Raw genomic sequence first — 20,613 nt, forward strand, 5'->3', positions numbered from 1 at the left:
GTAGTTCTACATCTTTTTCAACATTAGTTCTAATCTTGATTTTAATTTTGATTATATATATTTGAGTCTTATTTCTAGATGCTCTTCTGTTCCCATAGTGTGTTTATCTGTTATTGTGTCATTACTATGAAATCTTACTGAATATTTAAGCATTTCCAGAGTTTTCACTTACATTTTCAATGACTTTTCTAGAGAGAGCTATACAGATAGCTTACCCTGGTGCCCTTCTGTTCACCTATAATGACTTTTTTATGTGTTAGATGAATTTTTTTCAGCCATTTGGGGGCCAGTCTATACTTGTTCTGAGAGTTTAGCGCTTAAGATTTTCAGATGCAGATAAAGGAAAAAGAAGAATTTTGAAAAATCTTTGTTGTGGTTAAACTTTTTTTAGAGAAGAGAGAAAAGTAGGACTAGCTACAACCTTGACAAACAACTAATTCTATGTTTACTAGAGTAAACCAACTTTCTCCACTAGTGTTCATATTCTGGGTTTTCTGCCTCATCAGAAGCCATATTCAGCTTTGTCTCCCTTCTGCCTCCCCTGGCCACTCACCTTAGTTGGAAGCCAGCAGTCTGGGAGTTTTCTCTGCTGTGCTTTCCATCCCTCCTTCCAGTTGCATCACAGCCCACCTAGGCTCTTGTTCCAGTTGTCCCATTTGTTTTTTAAGTCTTAAAAGATGCGCAGAGGGTAAGAACATCAGTTGTCCTTTTTCTCATTCCAGTTCTTGTCTTGGAGAAAATTCCTCAAAGTTTCTGATATGTGGTTGGTTTTTCTTCAGTCATTTCAGTAAAGACTGGAACAGTAAATGAAAAAGAAATATGTATATTTAAAGCTATCCTAACTACAGGTCATTGCTAATCTTTCTTAAAAATTTTATTTTAAGCCGTTAAAGTTGCGTAGGGTCAGGGAGATTGCTCGGCAGCTGAGTGCTTGCCTGACAAACACAAGGTCCTGAGTTGGATTTCCGGTACAAAAAAAGAAAAATTAAAAATTAAAAAAAAAGTACATTTTTGAGGATCATTATTTTTATTAAGATGAGCACTGTATTCAGAATGTGTTTGCAGGGCTTGCTACTTTCATAACAAGTTGTTCCAGTAGTTTGCAACTTCGTAACAAGTAGTTCACTACTTGAAACTCAGGAGGGAACAATCCAGTGATTCACATTGGGTATCAGTTTTATGGTTTCATACCCAGGTACCCCCCACCTGAATGTGAGTGGAGACCATGACCCAAAGGCCCAGTAAGAGAAAGATAAAGACAATGTTAGATCTCCAGAATGAAGTAGGAGTGGTTGTTTTGATGCTCATGAGTTCCAGATCATCTGTCTGTATGCCTTCATTCAATAAGAGTGACACATGGCTCTCAGCAGTCGTGTAGGGAAGCTGATCCCGGGATTAGGAATAACTAGAGAACTGTTTGAGAATTGTGTGCCCTTTTGGAGCCAGAGCCATTTCCCAAGTCATTTGTCAAAGGCCTACCTGTAGAACAGAAACTATTTCCTTTATTCTTTATAATTCTTATACAGGTCGTATTTCTCAGGAATCAATATATAAATTAAGAGTATACATTTAGAAGTTTGGGGCTCACTGTACCTGAATTTTTTGGTGTGTTGCTTTGCTTTTTAAATATAACTAAAGATAAAGTTTATTTTCAACTCTAGTGAACAAAAAGCTCAGAAAATTTTAAATTTTTTATATAGCAGTAAAAACACAAGAACTTAGAAAAGACCATTGACATTCTTTTTAAGAGAAAAGCAGGAATACAAAATTTGAAACTTTAACTCTAAAGACCCTAATCTTCAATTGTAAAGGTACCTCCTTTCCCCAAGAATTAAGTCCGAACAAAGTTCATGTCCACCAGTAGAAGCGGGTAAATCACAACTAAAGACCTTGGCACTTCTATAAGAAATTTAAATAACAGGGAGACATATAGAAATTTGTAAATATTTACTTAGTGCCAACTAAACCACAGAGAAGATACTGTATTTTTGGTTCAGAGAAGTTTAAATATTTGTGGTCAAATTTAAAATTCAACATAAAACTCTCATTTGTGAGGGAAGCTTCCAGAAACTGCATGGAGGACATGCAAACTGCATATAATCTCAGAGGATTTTCCCCACTGGGCAAGGCTGGAAAACCTGATTCTGCTTCCTTCACACTATATAGCTGATAGTGTATGGATTCCCTGCAGCTCCCTTATGCACTCATAAAGCCCATTCAAGAGCCCTGTCTGCTTTGTGGCTTACTCCTTCAGATCTGTTGAAATGCTACCTCATTTAAGGTCTTTCCTGATCTTATTTAAAATATCAGTACTCTCTTACCCTGTTATTCTGTCCCTCTTACCCTTTTTTTTAAGCAAGATATTTTACATTTATCCAAGGTATTAAAGGTAGGAGAAGAAAAAAGAAGTATGCTCTGCAATTGTGGGCCAGTTAAAGGAGGAAAAGAAGGGGCTGGGGATTTAGCTCAGCCCCATAAGCACCTGTCTTGCAAGTAGGTGGTCATGAGTTCGATCCCTGGTACCGATAAAAAGTTAAAAAAAAAAAAAAAAAAAAAAAAGAAAGAAAGAAAAGAAGTAAACTCTGCATATTGCAAGGTGGGCCAGTTAGAAGGTTCACAGTGGGCTCTCCTGTATTTATTTATTTATTTATTTATTTTTTCCACAGTATTCCCCACTGTTTTCTGCTCTGTGAGAGCAAGAAGAACATTTCACTTATTGCTGTTTTCTGTTACCTTGCATAGGGCCTGCCATACCAAAGCAGATGCTTACTAAATATTTACTGAATGTGTTCAGTAAAATACCTTAAGATGCTTAAGTATAGTTTAGGAAGGGAAGAGTTACACTGTACCCCACTTATATGAGAGAACTTCAGACTGTGAGATCAGCGTGGCATACCTCCATTATCTTACTTTGTGTTCTGTGGCAGATAGCCTATGTACAGTCCCTCAGAAAGGGATAGATACTGAAAGTGTCCTTTGGGTACACAAAGTGCCTCTTGTGATAGCACCTGACTTACATGTCAAGATAGAGTAATTCAATTGTGCAGTTAAAAAAAAAGTTACAGTAAAAAAAATGAAAAAATAAAAAAAATTTTTAAAAAAGTTACAGTGTTTGTTTCTGGCCTTTGAATTTATTGAAGACCCTCCTGATATTGATTGTTTTGCTGCAGGAGCTTTTCCTGAGCAGCATGTAGACTAGAACACATACATACATTTGTCATAATTTTTTTGCATATCAATGTAGTCTTTCCTGTGCAGCCTTTTGTTATTTGAGACTCACTGAAGAGTCCATTGCTGACTGCTTCCAAGCCTGTTAAATTCATGATACATGTTACATGCATGATACAAGCATGACTGGTAGACCTGAGCACACCTTTAGGTATTTTTTCTTACCTGTTTTTCTTTGCTGCCTTTATTAGATCTTCCTGTCAGTCCTCCCAACACAGAGAAATCTATAGCAATGAAAACATTAGATTCTTTGAATGTGTGCTAGTCATATGAAAACTCCAAAAAATTCATTTAGTTCTGTCTAGACTTGAAGTTTACTCTGTAAAATGTAGGGACTGTAGTAATCACTTAAGATTTTAGTAAGGATCAAGTGAAATAAAATGAGTGAAGATGCCTAGATTCTAAAAATAAAAAGTCTCCCTTAGTATTTGTTTTCATAGTGAGGGAAAAGAACTGATGAGAAGACTAAAGATATAAGCAGTTACAATCCATTCACACACCAGATTCCCATGCATATTCCTCGATCATCTTGCAGTTTTATTTGCTGTTTTCTAAAATTTATGCACATTCACTCACATCTTACACCATTTTTATTATGTACCCTTTTAGATTTTGCCATTATTATTGATATTTGGAATATAAAAATTTGTTAGATTAAGCTGAGCGTGGTGGTGCACACCTGTAATCCCCACAGGATCGTTTGCAAGTTCAAGACCAGCCTGGACTACAAAGTGAGGCCAAGGCCAGCCTGAACTGCATAATGAGACTCTGTCTCAAAAAAAAAAAAAAAAGAAAAAAGAAAAAAAACTTTGTTAGATTTATTTTATAGATTGATTCAGGCCCAGCAAGAAATTAGGGTTCTGATAGCATGTCAGTGGCCAAGTAAGTTTGCTTATCACCAAATGATTTCAGGATTCTCCTCGAAACAGAAGCCCACAAGTGAGGGCTTATAAGCCCTTGAAGGGGAACAACACAGCTCCCTCCACCTTGGAAATAAAATCCTGCTGTCTTGGGCATCCAGCCCTTCTCATGCTGGCCTCCTTTCGGCACCATTCCTTTTTGCAGGCCCACCCTACTCTTGGTCCTGGCACACAGTTCCATGAGCATGCCACCTGCTTTCTCTCTCTGGCCCCATCCTTTGGCTGCTCAGTTTATTTTTTCCACATCCTCACTCTCTTCCAGCTCCAAGTTAAATAACCCTCACAGATGGCTTGTTCCATCAAAGCTGTTTAAGAACACAGGATAGCGAACTGGGGTCCAGAAGGATCTGCCAAAGCCTTAGTCTGCCCTTGCTCCACTGGCTCAAGACAGCTTTGTCATCAGCTGCCTGGAAGTTCATGGACAGTGAGCAGAAAGGTTGGCAGGTGGGCGTGTAAAAGAATGTCCCTTTAACACTATAAGCCTCTAGCAACTAGTTCTCACTTCGATTTACAAGTGAGAACCTGGAGCTGAATACACTGCATATTCCATTTTCCACAAAAGACCGTTCATTTTGGCAGTTCTCCCCAACTTTTTTTGTAGTGTGGAAACCCAACAGGAAATGGCAGTCCCGTTTATGTTTGGCCTCATGGTTTGAGTCTTTACTGAACCTCTTCGTGAACTCCTGAGAGGTCTAGATCCCTGCCCTGCCTGACCTGAAGGGCAGTATTCCCAGCTGTCAGCACACCCTTGGGAAGAGGGGGAACTTCACATGCCTGTTGGAAATCCTGCAGAGAGACGAGACTCAGAGTTTCTCTCTTCCTTTCCTGTCAGCAAGGGCATGGAGGTTTCCTGTCTGCCTTGTCATCAGCTTTGGAACACTGCCACACACACACACAAACACGCACACAGGCACGCACTGGTCTATAAGCTTTGTCTTTTCATTTTCCCAGCGCTCCTTCCCTCTGTCATAATCAAGATAGGTCTGGTTAATTTTGCCTATGTGTCAGGGCAGTCTTTTCCTTGTCCTCACAGTTATTCCTGTGCGACTTGAGACCTCTGTGGTCAGGGTCTCCCTCTTCCTTTTTTCTCACTCTTCCCTGTCTAACTGCAGACTTTGTAAGTAGATTCCTCTAAGGTCTCCAAGGAAAGGCAGTATGTACTGTTTGCTGCTGGGGGAGTCTCTTTCCCTCAGTAAGCAGAGTTCCCTTGAGGGACTCCCTCCCTTCCTCCAAGAAAGGGCATGTTGGAAGCTTATCTCCTTGAACTCTGGCGTGACAGGACAGGGAATGGCATGGCAGAGTGGTCTGACCAGACAAAAGGAAGTTAACTCTCAGACCCAGAGAGCAGACAGTTGGAGAAGCTTCCCCTGGAAAGTAAAAAGGAAGGAGATGTAATAGAAGGGAAAATTGTATAGCAGGGAAATGTTCTCTAAGAATTGAGTCAGAAAGTGGCGTCTTCGTTATAAATCTGGTCTTTCCACTGAGAAGAAATTCTAGGGGTTCGAGCATGCTAAGCACATGCTCTATCACTGACCTATACACCCAGCCAGAAGTAAACTTAGCACTTTGTCCTCCTCCTTCATACCTTACTTCATGATCAGGAGTTGACAGATGAACAACATACCCTGTTGCTTATACAGTAAGTTTCTGAGGTAGACAGCCTTTAGACACCAAGTAGAAGAAAGAAGATTTGATTTCCATTATCTTGTACTCATACTTGCAGATGAAATTCCCTCTTTACAGTATGTCCACTCATACGTAGGTCTTAGCACCCAGCAGGGATTAGTTTCTATGTTCATTCAGCTAAACAGCTGATCAGCAGAGGTCTTGCCTGTTTGCATCCCAAGAAATGAAACTAATCTGAATGACATAACTTGCAGGGCACGTATCCTGGGAAGTTTTTAATTTCATTGTTTTTATTCTTGCCTTACCTTAGCCAAGCACCCATTCATTTTATGTTCATCAAAATGAAAATTGATCAGAACTGTATATTTTGTCCGCATACCTTTGAGCTGCTATCAAGCTAATGCAAGTGTAGTATCATTTAGGTGAGAAAGGATTTGAAGTAAGTTCCTTTCTCCAAAAGTGCCCTATCGGTACATTGTTACGCTTTCTGCAAAAGTACCATTGCCTTCCTACGAGACCATAGAGTGTAGTGGACTGAGTATAGTCTTTAGAGTAAGCCAACTCTGGGTTCAAATCTAGCCTTGGGCTAGGTGTGGTGGTGCTCACCTGTAATCCCAGCACTTGGGAAGTTTAGGAGATTCACTGCAAGTTTGAGGCCAGTGAAATAAATAGCAAGAACTTATCTCAAAAAAAATTGATTAATTTTTTTTAAAAATCCCAGCCTCATCACTGACTAGATGTTTAGTTTCTTTATGGTTCAGTTTTTTCTTCCCCTTTCTATCTTACAGGATAACTGAGATAATCAAATGAAATAGCTTAATGCCTGGCAGCCATCAGTCACCACTTCATGTAAATCATTTTCTAATAAAAGGGGATATTGCAGCCACCAAGAAGCTGTGGCCAGCAAAAATGGCAGATTAAGTAAAGTACTGACTTGATCTATTTGCCACTATCCCAAAATTTCTTGAGGACTTCTTACACTGTAATGAATTTTTGTTTTTACAATTGCTTTACCTTGAGTTTGTTCAGTATTCTATTCACTTGTAAGGACTTCTTTTATGATAAGTCCCTAAGAGCTTCAGAGTATGTAGATGATGGTTATCCTAGAAGGCAAGGTTGTCCTCTGTGTACCACCAAGTTGTTGCTAGAAGACTACTCTCAGAGACCACACCTTATCTTGGCGCATCTTGCCTCTTTTTAAGGGTCCTTCCTGACTTAATATCTAGTGAGGAGTTAGCAAAAAAGAATATCCTCAGTCTCCTGTGGTACTCGAGGGTTTGGCTTGACCCTCCAAGTGTCCCAGCGGAAGCTGCAAGGTATTGGAGACAGCCATGGGAAAGAAACAGCTCATACAAGTGTGTGGTGCCTGAGCCAGCAGCTCCTCTCTGCCTGCTGGAGCACGCTCAGTGAGGCCGCTGACAGGAGTCTTCAGAACACTAAACAGGTGATTAAAACATCAGTATTAAGTCTTTCCAAGCCTCACAGAAAGCCAAAAACTTAGTTTGGACACCAACGGAAATTTTCCGCTCTGGAGCTTTACACACTGGTCCACTATTTCTTCCTCTGCTCTCTAGCCAGAGGGGAGCTGTGTACTAAATAATTCCATCAAACCCTCCAAGTCCTCCTGAGCAGCTTATCATGTGAGAAGAACCTGTACCACCCTTTTTAATCATAGTTGTCCTCAACTTCTTTTTCAAATTCTGAAGCTTTTTAGCCCTTCTGAGACATAAGTAGATTGATTATAGATTTGCACCACTCTGCCCAGCTCATACCTTAACATTTTTAATGATACTTTTAGACTCTAGAACAGGCTTAGCATCCTATGAAGCAGTTACTATTACTTCCAGATAACAGATGAGGAAACTAAAATTCAACTAAACAACACATTCAGCAGAGTAAAGATCTGAAGGCAGATGCAAGGACTTCGTAGCGCAAGGCTTTTGCCACTCACCAAGGCCAACTTCCTGGAAAAATGCCATTGGGCTTCCCAGGGCACAAGGAGAAGCCTGCTGCATGTTTCACTCATGCTCATCAGCTACAAATAACACTCAGAAATGGCTAATAGGTGCTGGTCACTGAGCCAACTACATGAATCCACTCAGTCTCCACAACAACCTCACAAAGTAGGCACCACGTTACCTCAGTTATCCAGTTGAGGAAATCAAAGCACAAAGAAGTGACTTGCTGAAAGTTAACTTGCTGAAAGTAATGCAGCTAGTTAAGTGGGGGAGCCGCTACTCTTACTCCCTGTGCTCACTGCCCCCAGCTTCAGTGGTTCAAAGTGTTTGCATGTGTATAGGGCAGAAACCTTCACAATGTCCGTAATGAGAACGATCTGACCCACTGTGGACATTCACATGAAGAGAGAATGGGTCAGCCTATTGTTGCTGATTTCTTGAAGACTAAACTTCTGGACTTGTTGCACTTCTTTTGGGCAGCTGAAATACTGTGGGTCTGGGGAAAGTCAGTGGTAGAGCACTTACCTAGCAAATATAAGCCTCTGAGTTTAATCATATATGTGTGTATATATATAAAACATATGTGTATGTGTGTATTAAAGTATATATTCCTCCAGATGTGGTGGTACACACCTATAATTCCAGCACTTGGAAGGCTGAGGTAGAAGGACTGCTTATGAGTTTGAGGCCAGCCTGCGCTAAATAGTGAAACCTCTTTCTCTCTCAAAAAAAAACCAAAAACCACATTCCAAGGTCCTTCATCCAGAAATACAAATTCATTTAGTCCAAAATGGAGTCTAGAAATCTGTATTTGTCACAAGCCTAGTATGTGATTCTGGTACAGATGAACTTGAAAAATACTTTTTAGTGTTTAGAGGTGAAAGAAAACTAATATTGTACTTGTTCTATGTGTCAGACATTTGTTTTACTTGTTACCTATCTATGGTCTATATTCTGTATGGAGCTGAGTTAGTTACCTGGTTTTTTGTTTGTTTGCTTGTTCGTTTTGTTTGAAACCGTCTCACTATGTAATTCAGATGGCCTGGACTTACTGTGTAGTTCAAGCTAGCCTCAAACTCACAGAGATCCTTTTGCCTCAGCCTCCCAATTGTTGTAATCACAGAAATACTCCACAGTGCCCAGCCCTGATTAGTTACCTTTAGTTGGAGACTTTGTGTTGTCTCCAGTTTAGAAGGCTGGAGCAACATTTGGGAATCAAAATTCTAGAAACACAGAACCTGAATATGCAACTTAAGGTGGCTTTCTATTGCAGTGATAATCTCAAAGAATTTCTCCATACTGTATTTTTAAATACGCTTTGGAGGTTCTCCAAATAAGGTTGTGATTTGTTTTTAAAAGCATGACATTAGAAGTTGAGGGAGTAGCTCAATGATAAAGCATGTGCTTCGCATGTGTGAAGCCCTAGGTTCAGTCCCTAGTGCCAAAGGAAAAAAATAACATGTCATCCATGCTTTGAAGAACATCTAAGTCTCACCTCTTGTCAAGGTACGCTGCATCTTGCACTGGGGCGGCATCCTCCTGTTAAGGCAAGGCAAGACATGCCCAGAGCTTGGCTTCTTATGGTATCTTATTTCAAATTAGAAAATCTGTAGGTACCCTGCTGAAAGACAACTCCCATTAATGAGTCTTAGCTCAGGAGCAACACCAAAAGTAAAGAGGAGCATCTCAGTTTGAGGGCACAGTTTGGGAGAGCCTGGTTGACATAGTGTACTTCCCTCCATGATGATGTCTTCTGAAGTTGCCCTAAGGTTGCCATCTGCCTGCCATGATTAGTCACCCATGTTTTCTATAGTTGCATATTAGATAATGCAGGTACATTTTATTTTAAATGCATGTACACACAGAAGACCTACCCTCAGGAATCTTAGGAGGGAAAAACAGCATGTTAATGGGAGGAAGATACAATACTGAGAAGCATAAACAAACCCATTGATGAAATTTACAGATGGTGTGAACTTGAGAAGGAATGCATGGTCAGATGACAAGTTGAGGATCCAGAGAGTATTTGATAGGTGGCAGTGAAAGGCATATATGACAAGAACAAATGTACGGTCCTACCCTTGTCCAGAAGTCAGCTGCATATAGCAAGGAGCGTGCAGCACAATGGTACAAATAATAGAATTTCTTATAGCATAGAGAAACTCTTAGTGCAAGGTTTGACATCAGTGGGAAGAGACATGATTTAGCCACATATCTCAAAACAGTTTGGGAATTTATTGATTAGAAGATTAGAAACTCAGGCCAGGGATTTAGCTCAGCAGCCTAAGTGCCTGCCTTGCAAGCACACAGTCGTAAGTTCAATCCCTGGTACCCCAAAAAAGAGAAGAAGAGGATTAGAAGCTCATAGTTCGTTAGTAATGCAAGCTGGTAGTAAGCAACAAAAGAATAATAGAATTTAGTTTACTCAGAGAATTGAAGTATCCAGAACAGAGCAAGGATCTACTCTATTCTGTGCTGCTGGGTGACACAAGGGCCCTCACTCCCTTCAGGAGACCCATTAGTCTTAGGGGAAAAATCATCAGGATGTTGAGGAGACTGTTTCTAAGTCAGTACAGTTAAGAAGTGGAACTGTTTAGCCTAAAGAAGGTATAACACAGAAGACCTCAAATAATTTGAGGCCAGTCAGACAAGGTTAGGATTCATATAGAACCCCAGACAAAGAATTAGAAGCATTAGGGGACAGATTTGAGCCAAGAGAGACATTTTTATCAATTAGATTTCAAAAATGGAATGAGCTCCTACCAGCAAATAAAGCCCCCTTATCAACCCAAGACAGTAACAGACCTCTCATACTGTGTGGTCAGGACTGTAAGTTTAGCAGGAAAAAAAAGTCTATGTAGGTAAAAATTACTTAGTAATGTGGGCCAGCGATTTAGCTCAATGACTTAGGCACCTGCGTGGCAAGTGTGAGGTTGTAAGTTCGATCCGTGGTACCAAAAAAAATTTTATTTTTCTTAGCATTAAGTAATGGCTGGTGTTGTGTTGTGTTGTGTTTTGTCAAGAAAGAGTCTCACAACGCAGCCCAGGCAGGCCTCAAACTCACAGTGATTCTCCTGCCTCAGCCTCCCAAGAACTGAGATTGCAGCCCATGCCATCACACCTGGCATATTTTTGTTGTTTGAGACAGGGTCTCCCTATATAGTTCAGGCTGGTCCTGAACTCACTATTAGCCCACACTGACCTTGAACTCACAGTTGTCCTCCTGCTTCAGCCTGTGGTTTTTGGTTTGTGGTGTTTGTTTGTTTGTTTGTTTTGTCTTTTTCCTTTTTATCGGTACCGGGGATCGAACTTATGACTGCCTGCTTTCAAGGCAGGCGCTTATGCCGCTGAGCTAAACCCCCAGCCTCCTGTAATGTCTGTTTTTAAAGCTTCCCAGGATCTTTCCTCTACTCTATCTGGAGTATTCAAGAAATGATTGGACTGCTTAGAAATGTCTGAAGGAGATTGCTGGGAAATGTTCACTTGTGGCTCTGAATGAGTATTGAGACTCATTCAAGCTACGCATGATAGCATACACCTATAATCCCAGCTATTTGGAAGACTAAGTTAGCAGGAGGCTTGCCAGGTTCAAGGCCAGCCTGGCCAATAGTGCAAAATCTTTTCTCAAAATTGTAAAAAATGGAAAGAAACATCTGGAGATACAGCTCAGCACTTCAGGATTTGATCCCCACTAACATACACATACCTGAAAGGATTTTGCCCTAGATAGGATACTACAGCAGTGAGAGGCAGAACCAAGGAGCTTTACCTTGAGGTCATCTTCCCCGCCCATAGGCAATTTACCTATGGCACATATGAATTCCATTGGGCTAGTTGTGCATCAATAGGCACCACCCCAGACCAAAGCTGTACGTATCCCTACCACCACCACATGTCCGGCAGAGAAAAGCCAGACCCCAGTGGTCATGGGGTTCTCTCTACATTCTTTAGAATAAAGACTACTTTTATTTCATATTTTCTATCTTTCTAGCTGCGCTGAAAAACGTATCAATACCTTTCCATCTCAGAGCAAGGCAGTTCACATGCAGCATGTAAATAATATATTGTCAGATGTGGTATCACATGCCTGGAGCCCCAGCACTTAGGAGGCAGAGGCAAGAAGATCACCACAAATTCAAGGCCATCTCAGCTACATAGTGATTTCAAGGCCAGCCTGGATTACATAGTAAGAGCTTGTCAGATGGCGGGGCGGGGATTGGTTGAGGGCTGCTGATGAGGCCAAAAAAGATGAATGAAGTGTAAGTCTAGCCCTCTGGTGCTGAAAGGACAATCCAGTTATCCCTTGCTGGACTGAAAGTCCTGTGACATCAAGGATTATGTTGGCCTTCTCTCTTTTATTTTATTTATTTATTTATTTTTGGGTTTTTTTGTTTTTATCAGTACCAGGGATCAAACTCACGACTGCCCATTTGCAAGGCAGGCACTTACGCCACTGAGCTAAATCCCCAGCCCCTGGCCTTCTCTCTTTTATACCCAGAATGTTTAGTATCGATCCTGTCATATAGTAGATACTTAGGAAACGTTTGTGGCAATGGCCCAATAGACTGGACAAAGCCATCTTGAAAAGAAAGAGTATCAAGATTAAAAGAATGTGAGGTAAGGAACTGGTTAAATTAAGGAACGGCATGGTGAACTTAAGTAATCATCTGTACAGTTTTTGAGGTCCCAAAAGGAACAAATTGCCTGTGGGAAAATAGCAAACAGGTTTACCTAGGGCCTGGAGTCAAGGGTTAGGAAATAATTGCCAGAAGTGCAGCAGTAACCTATAGGAAGGTCCAAGGGGAGAAGGTAAGAGAGAGAGGCCAGTACCGAGAGCAGAAAGCATTGAGACAGATGAGGATTCATTTTGTAGCAAAGCCAAGCCCAAGGGAAGTCTTTTTTTTTTTTTTTTTTGTCTTTTTCATTTTTATCGGTACCGGGGATCGAACTCACAACCACCTGCTTGCAAGGCAGGTGCTTATGCCGCTGAGCTAAATCCCCAGCCCAAGGGAAGTCTTTGTCATGATTCCTCAGGAACCATAAACCAGAGAGGGAAAAAGGAGCCGTGTACTAGTTTTCTACAATGAGCTTTTCTTCTTCTCTGGCTGCCTCTTCATCCTTCTGTCTTCAGAGAAAAGGAATGGGAATTCTGACTTCCTAAGTGCAATAGGTAGTGGGCATAAAGGTATATATTTCTATCTTTATTCAGGGAGTCTCTTGATCCACTTGATATCACTGTTACCCTCTCCTCACTATATCAGAGACTTTGCCTTGTTTTGTCCTGAACCACCAAATCCAGGACAATGTAGGCACTTAGAAAATATTTGCCAAATTGAATGTTAACTAAATATGTTAAATGCTACACATATTTCAGAAGGGGTGCACTCTCCCTACACAAAACACATAAAACTAGAAACAAGTTTGGTAAAGATGCCTGAACATAAACGTAGAAATTGGCCACCCAGCTCTGTCTGTCTGGAAGGCAAATAAGAATGGCTCAGAGTAAATAGAGACTGAGACTCAGTACTCGTCATCCAGAACTAACTAGCAGTGTAGAAATACTATGTGGATATTTGCAGACTGAGACAGATGGAGGACGTTCATCCCCAGGGGCTGAGCTTGTAGCCTCCCCTGCTGGTTCAGTAAGTGAGGACCCAAGTGCCTGTGTTCCAGGTTTCAGACCAGTGAAGCCAGCCAGACCTGAAAGGCTTGTGTTGGCAGTGCCAGTATCCGCCCCAACCCTTGCCAGTGTGGGTGGCTGTTCTCAGAGCACTCTGCAGGGGAAGCAGGGTTGGACTGTAGCCTGAGCTACTGTTGCCTATAGCTTGCTCTCTGCGCACACTTGTCCTTGCTGTTGAGAATGTACTTGATGAAACAGTAGAGCTCTGAGAAAGAGTTCTTACTGTGGGAGAACAGTTCAAGAAGAACAAGCTGCACTCTGCCCAGGAAAGACCAGACTCTGGATTTGTTCAGAATATTCAAGCTCAGGAAATTCAGGTGGGTGGAAAATACCATGGTGGGAGTTTTCTCAATGGTACTCTCTTACTAGGAGACCTGGGGTGAGGTTCCCACTGGGTCTCATTTATTGGTATCTTAAGACACCTTAGCAAAAATAAAGCCACCACCCATACCTCATTATGAAAGGACTGGGTAGACAAGGCAATTGTGCTTTACTCCAGGATTTTATTACTGGTAATATGTACTAGTGGCATATTTGTCTGAAAGCGTAGGTCTTTGGGCCTGTTTCGAGCTCTGTAGAATGCATGCATGTCCATGGTGTGCAAGCCTAAGAATCTTTCTGGAGACGAGGTCTTAAAAGGAACTGCTGGAGAGAGGCCAGGCTTTACCTCCACCAGGTGGCCTACTTCATAGATTGAGTCTAGTACCTTAGCACCGAATAAAACATTGCACCAATTTCAGTAGTCAGGTGAACATTCCAGCTGGCTCCCTGAGCCTAGGCTGTGTGCCAGATATGGCTTCCCACCTTACCTGAGTGTGGCTTCCAAAGCTCATGCTGGTGTTAAGCAGAGTATTACCTCTGCATAGAATGAATCAGAGAGAGAAAAAAATACCAGCTAATTTATTGAACATTGTATTGATAATTTATTGAACCCAGGCATCTCACTAAATCTTTGATATGTCTTTTAAACTTTATAAACAATTTGAGCAAAAGCTGTGAGAGGTTTAGTAACTTTCCTATGGACACACAGCCAGGAGCTGGCAGTTAAGACTTGAACTTAGGTTTGTCTGACAATAAAACACAGGCTGTCGAGCAGGCCTCTGTATTGCCTTGTCTTCACCAAAATGGACCTGTTTTTCCTACTACTCACTGTATGTAGTTCCACAGCTTCTCTATTCCCCTGACCCTCTCTCTGATGTGAACACAGTTGCTTTGCCGGTTCCTTTTGGAATGTTTTTGTTTTGTTTTTGAGACAGGGTCTTGCTATATAGTTCAAACTGGCCTCAATTTCACAGTGATCCTCCTGCCTTAGCCTCCCGAGCTGCGATTATAGGGGTGAGCCACTATGTCCGGCTACCTTTCAAAATCTTCAATAAAACTCTGTTAAGAAACCTCACCATGGGTCTGGGAATTTAGTTCAGTGTTCTAAGTGCCTGCTTGGCAAGCATGAGGTCGAGTTCAATCCCTGGAACCACCAAAAAAAGAAAAAAGAAGAAGCCTCACCATTATCAAATCTTCCCTCTGTTTCCAGTTCCCAGCTACCCTATCCTTTTTTAAAAGGAAAGTTACTCAGACATGTGTGTGTGTGTGTGTGTGTGTGTGTGTGTGTGTGTGTGTGTGCACGCACGCATTCCTGTATGCATGGACACTGGTTGGGAGACAGCCTGCTCACTACTCTATGCGGTGCCAGATGACAGACAGTGCCCCACACTGCCTTCTCTGAGAACAGCTGAACAAGGGCATGGAGTTATATGGCTGCTGTGTATTAACCAGTGCTGTTAGCATTTCGCATAATGATCCGTTGACTCCATCAGCTAGCACAAACTAAGACATGACTGGAGTGGGCTGAGTCTGGACTTTGGGATCAGAAGTGACTGGGGAAGTGGTCTGTGCTTGGCAGTTTGCATAGAAATGAGGCCATGCTGGAGTGAAAATAGGGAAAGAGTGAAGGACTATTCAAATGGATACCTAGGGCAATGTGCTGGGACTTGTCAGGAAATGCATCTGGCACAGGAGTATGCTTTTTTTCCCTCTATTCCCTTAGTCATTCAGCTCTAGCACATATTAGTCCCTTCTCTGCCCTCTGACCTTGTTACCCTCTCTCTCCATTTCATACAAACTTGTTCCAGTCCAGCTAGGTTGTATCTGTCTCCCTGACCTAAACTACTGAGTGTGTCTTCAGAATGACTGTACATCTGTGGCCAGTTTCCCTCATTCCTTTGGAGTTTGCTCCCTACCAGGAAGCCCCTCACCCTAGGAATGTGAATAAACCATTTCCTCTGTCCTCTGAGCTCCAGAGGACCCTCTGTGTGGTATTCTTCATTTCTCGTGTATGAACTCTCCCTCGTTGGCAGACCCTTTCTCAGGCCAACCCACCCTTGGGTGCTACAGAATTGTGCTTCCCTTCAGTCTCCTGTGCGGGTAAGGCAAGGCATGCATAACTAGTTTCCTGGTTTGTGAAGACACATTAGTTTGAGTTAAATTTCTTGTTGCCAGTCCTGTCAGCTTGGCTCATTAAAGATGATAATTAACCCATTGCTAATTGACCTCAGAAGCCAGCCAAGCAGCCTGTATTTTACCAACCTTGGTGGTGGATTTGGACGCTATTCTAAAGTTTAGTCTCGGCAAGACTTCACTTTCCTGTCTGCATCTTATTTGCTCTAAAGACATTCTGTAACATTAACAAGCTATAAAGTTTGATTGAAGGTTTCAACAAATATGAGAATAATTGACTCGATTTAGAGAAACAAGAAAAACAACCTGTAAACTACAGTTTGTAGGGGAAAACCTATGTGATTTTGTTCTTTAACCAAAAGAGCAATAGCAAATTGAACTTCTTAAGACCAGAAGAAAAAACTGGCTGATAGTGCAAGTTTAAATTCTGATTTTTCAGTGGAGCACAGTGGCCCAAGCCTATAATTCCAGCATTCAGGAGGCTGAAGGAGGAGGATTGCTAAAAGTTCAAGGCCAGCCTGGGCTACAAAAGTGAGTTTAAGATCAGCCTGAACTGCATAGTGAACTGCATGTCTCAAAAACACAAAATAATTTGTTCTGATTCTCCGAAACCAGAAGTTCGGCAGGAATAATACTGCAAATGCCCAGCTTCTGTAATCTTCATGCCTTCCCAGAGGCCTGTTTTGAGAAAACAAGGATCTAATAAAAATGATGTCAGTCCTTCATTCCCTAGAGTTTGCATCCAGAGGCCTGATTCAGCTCTGACCCCTGTTCATGTTCTGTGGCCAGATCTAGGATTTGCTCCCTTCCCCACAACTATTCTGAGGTGTTTAACCATGCATCTCAGCCAGCATCAGTATGTGATGCCTTCTGTTAAGCTATTTTCTCTTTCACTCTTCCCATTTCCATAAGGCACATTGATTTCCTTCTCTGTTCCTTCCTGGGCATCTATCTCTGCCTAGGCTGGGCTTGCCCTTCTGGAAGGGTTGTGGAGAGTCACCAATTTTCAGAGGACATAATTCTTCCTTACTTACCACCTCTTCACCTCAGATCCCCCAGGCTGGTAGGCCAGTCTTTTCTTGGCCTAGAGTTTCTTGAGTTTCTCAGCACCTCACCTTCCCCTGGGTTTCACCCCCACTCACCCACTGCCTGCTCAAAGTATCTCTTGAAGGACCTCAGCCTGGAACAGGCCAGGGGTCCACTATCACCTCACCACATCAAACACATGGTTTTCCTTTCTGCTTAGTTCTGTGCTGGTGGACCTGATTGGGTGATAACGGGAGCCCTGAAGCTCAAGGTTTCAGTTCCTGCCTGTGGGTCAAGCTGCCTCAGATGATCTTCAGGGGAAGAGAAAGGGGCTTTCTTTGGGTGTCTTTCTTTTAGTTGTTCCTTGACCTAAAGCCCCAGTGTTCTTTTCAAGGCTAAAATGATTCATTTGAGGCATTTTGTCTATTAACTTTGGAGTTCTTAATAATCTGTGAAGTGAGTGTCTCTCAGGCAGCCAGGATTGCCACTCAAAAGATACACTAAGAAAATTTCCGTGGTATTCTATGAGCCTTTTACCCACTTCTAACCCTACCCCAGCCTCACCTGTCACAGCCCAGGAAGAAAGCTGCTTCTGCCCAGCTCTTCGCTAGTGAATCTAGGGATCACCCAAGACATAATGTGCATAGCCTTTACACTCTCTGCTTTTCCTTTTTTTTTTTTTTTTTTTTGGTCTTTTTTGAGACGGGGTCTCACTATGCAGTTCAGGCTGGCCTTGAGCTCACTTTGTAGCCCAGGATGGTCTCGAACTCGCAAGGATCCTCCCACTTCAGCCTCCCGAGTGCTAGAGTGCTAGGATTATAGGCGTGAGCCACCACGCCCAGCACATTCTCTGCTTTTCTTTGACACAGAATGAAACAGTGTACTCATGAGCAGAATTATTGTGAGGGTTACGTCACAAACTTCATCAGGACTCCTTCATTTCCGAGCAGGGAACCTAGCTTTAACCTTTCTCCTACCAAGAAGTTCTTTACCAAGAAAAGACAATCTTGAACATACTCTGTATGTTCATTTGTTTGTTTGTTCATTTGTTGCTTTTTTGAGACAGGGTCTCACTCACTATGTAGTTCTAGCTGGCCTTAAACTCATCGTGTAGCCCTGGCCTTGGGAGTTTGATTTTTCTTTTCTTTTTTTTTTTTTTTTTTGTCTTTTTCCTTTTTATTGGTACCAGGGATCAAACTCACAACTGCCTGCTTGCAAGGCAGGCGCTTATGCCGCTGAGCTAAATCCCCAGCCCCATTTTTTTCTTTTTTTTTTTTTTTTTTTTAGTACTAGATCGAACTCATGACCTCAAGCTTGCCAGGCAATGGAGTTTGCTTTTTGAAGATGATTTGAAATGCTTTTTTCATCTTAATATCCATTAAACCTGATAAACTATTTTTGTTTCTTTTGTTTTGTATGGCTTTTTTTTCTCTTGCCCTGACTCAAATGCTAGAGGCGTTGTGCAATAGAATATTCACAAGAGCTCCTAAAGAGCTTCAGCATTAACAGAGCTATGGTTTTCCTTTTTTTGGGGTTTATTGCCCCTCCTTGAGGTAGAATATTCTTGCAGTGGACTAAAGATAGGTGGTTTCCTTGTGTTCCTGTGCACTCAGATTGGCCTGCCTCTCAGATTCTCCATCTCCTTAAATAGCTTCAACTCCACATTTCTCACTGTCACAGTGCACTGTAGAAGCCCAACAAAACTCTGCACAACCTTGACTTCTTACCAGTTGGATTACAGGTCAGAGAGGACATTCTTCCAAAGGACTGGGTGATTCTGCTTTATTCAAACAGTATTGTTTTCAGACCTCCTAAAACAAACTCGAGAGTCCCCAGTGGATCAAAGCCCTTTCTTTTGTGAGATAGGAGTGTCCTTGCCCTAGGGAAGAACTAATGGCTATAGCAGACTAAATCCCCAAGGAAACCAGCTTCCTTCTAAAGACATGGAAATGAAAGAAGGGGGGTCCCTTTCTGCTGTCTAGCCATGTGTTGGACAATTCTCACTGATCCTCTAAGGATGTGCCACAGGCAGGCTCAGGATGTCTGCATCCCTGGGTCCCGCTGTGCCCTGGAAATCCCCGTCTCCAGGAGTCCCACGTCCACACATGTGGCCTTTCTCCCTCTTGGCCAGGAATCATACTTTCTTCCTGAGCCATGCAGTGTACCATCCAAGATCCTACCTGCCTGTCTGCATGTATACCCTCCATCTCTCCTGGGCAGATTTCTGGCCTCCGCTCAACAGGAGTATCTGTGGACCTCTCACCATCCAGGTGAGCCAAGGACCATCATGAATTGCTTCTCTGTCCTCACCTCATCAGCCCCACCTCCTCTCCATTTAGTGGCAGCAGCCTCATGCCAAAAAGGAAAGTCCTGGACCCATTACATAATTCTCCATAGTGTGAGCAGTAGCTGGGGCATAAGGTCAGAGGTCATAGTGAGGTCAGATGGCTGACACACACTGTAACGACAAGGTGGTTAAAATTAGACCACAGAGAGGAAACTGGCAGTCTTGTGGAAATGCAGAAGTTTCCTCTGCAAGTGAGAGGCTGGGGATGCAGGGAGGCCACTGTGCGTGCTGCCTGCCAGGCTATTACTCATTTCAGCTCTGTTCTTTAATGCCTTTTAGCTCCTGCTTCTGTATTCTAGCCTTCCTCATCACATGTCTGAATGCACGCAATGGGACCGTGGTTACCTGCCCAAGCCCAAGCAGGTTTCCTTCCTTCTTTAAGCCCAGGACCAGGAGCCTCAAGCTCCAGAGGCTATCCTTTTCTCTAAACCTCTTTTGGGTGGATGAGAACTTTTGAGGTCAGTCTCTTGGGTGGAGATCAAGGTGGTACTGAGATGCCAGACTGTAGTAGTAACAGGACCATTAGTGAGATGGCTAGGCAGGCGAGATGGTGGTAGAGAATGAGGCCCAAAAGTGACTAGTGTGTGTTGCAGTTTCCCTGACCAATGGCTGGCAGCGTAGTGCTCATTTCCACAACGGGAATTCATGAATTGTGCCTGCTTCCTCTGTTCACTGTGGATGCTCCACTGAATTCCCAATGCCTTTACTATGAGCCTGCTGTGTACTCAGCTTGTGCTTACAGCCCTTGCTGTGAGGTATGAAAAGTAGGAGTTGTGGTCTTTACTACTAAGGGGGTTGTTATCCGGATGAGGAAATAACATGTGTGCCCATAAAACCATGAGCCAACAGTCTCCATGTTAGAGTCCTGCACTGCATTATGCAACATATTAGTACCTTTCATATTCAACAGTGGGGAGTTGTTAGGGGCCAGCATTCAGTATGAGCCGGAGTCACTGGTGATGAAGGGGTTGCCTCCTGTGGCCTATCTGGCTATGGCAGTGTGTTTCCTGTATGGACTGATCATCAGTTTCTGAGCTGCAAATCAAGCAGCTCCATGGTGAGCACTATATCGGTCAGTAGGGAAGATAGGACCTCCGAGTCTGGGGAGGATGAGACGGATACCAGTGGGCAATGGAGGAGGCTGTCAGTAACACAAGTAGGGCTCCAGCTAACGTATAAGGGCATGTGTGTGAGGTATTGCAGGGAGAACCCCAGACTGGATGTCTGTGGACACTTCATGAGACATTTGATGATTTGACAAATTTGATGATTGCTCAAGGCAGTGAATTTCATGTCTGCTAAATCAGTCCCAAATTGTACGAAAGCACCAATGTGTGTGTCGATGTGGTCATGTGTGAGCAACTGATTTAAACC

General features: G+C 42.6%; 1 protein-coding gene across 5 annotated transcripts in view; it reads left to right on the forward strand.

The window, feature by feature from the left end:
• The window catches only part of Smg6 (SMG6 nonsense mediated mRNA decay factor), a 217,887-nt gene that overhangs the window by 173,682 nt on the left and 23,592 nt on the right, over nt 1-20,613 (forward strand). The gene's annotated exons all lie outside the window — the stretch shown is intronic.

Source organism: Cavia porcellus, unplaced genomic scaffold (genome assembly GCF_034190915.1).
Source record: "Cavia porcellus strain 051 isolate PalLab524CR breed Dunkin Hartley unplaced genomic scaffold, mCavPor4.1 scaffold_6, whole genome shotgun sequence".
NCBI classification, from domain to species: Eukaryota; Metazoa; Chordata; class Mammalia; order Rodentia; family Caviidae; genus Cavia; species Cavia porcellus.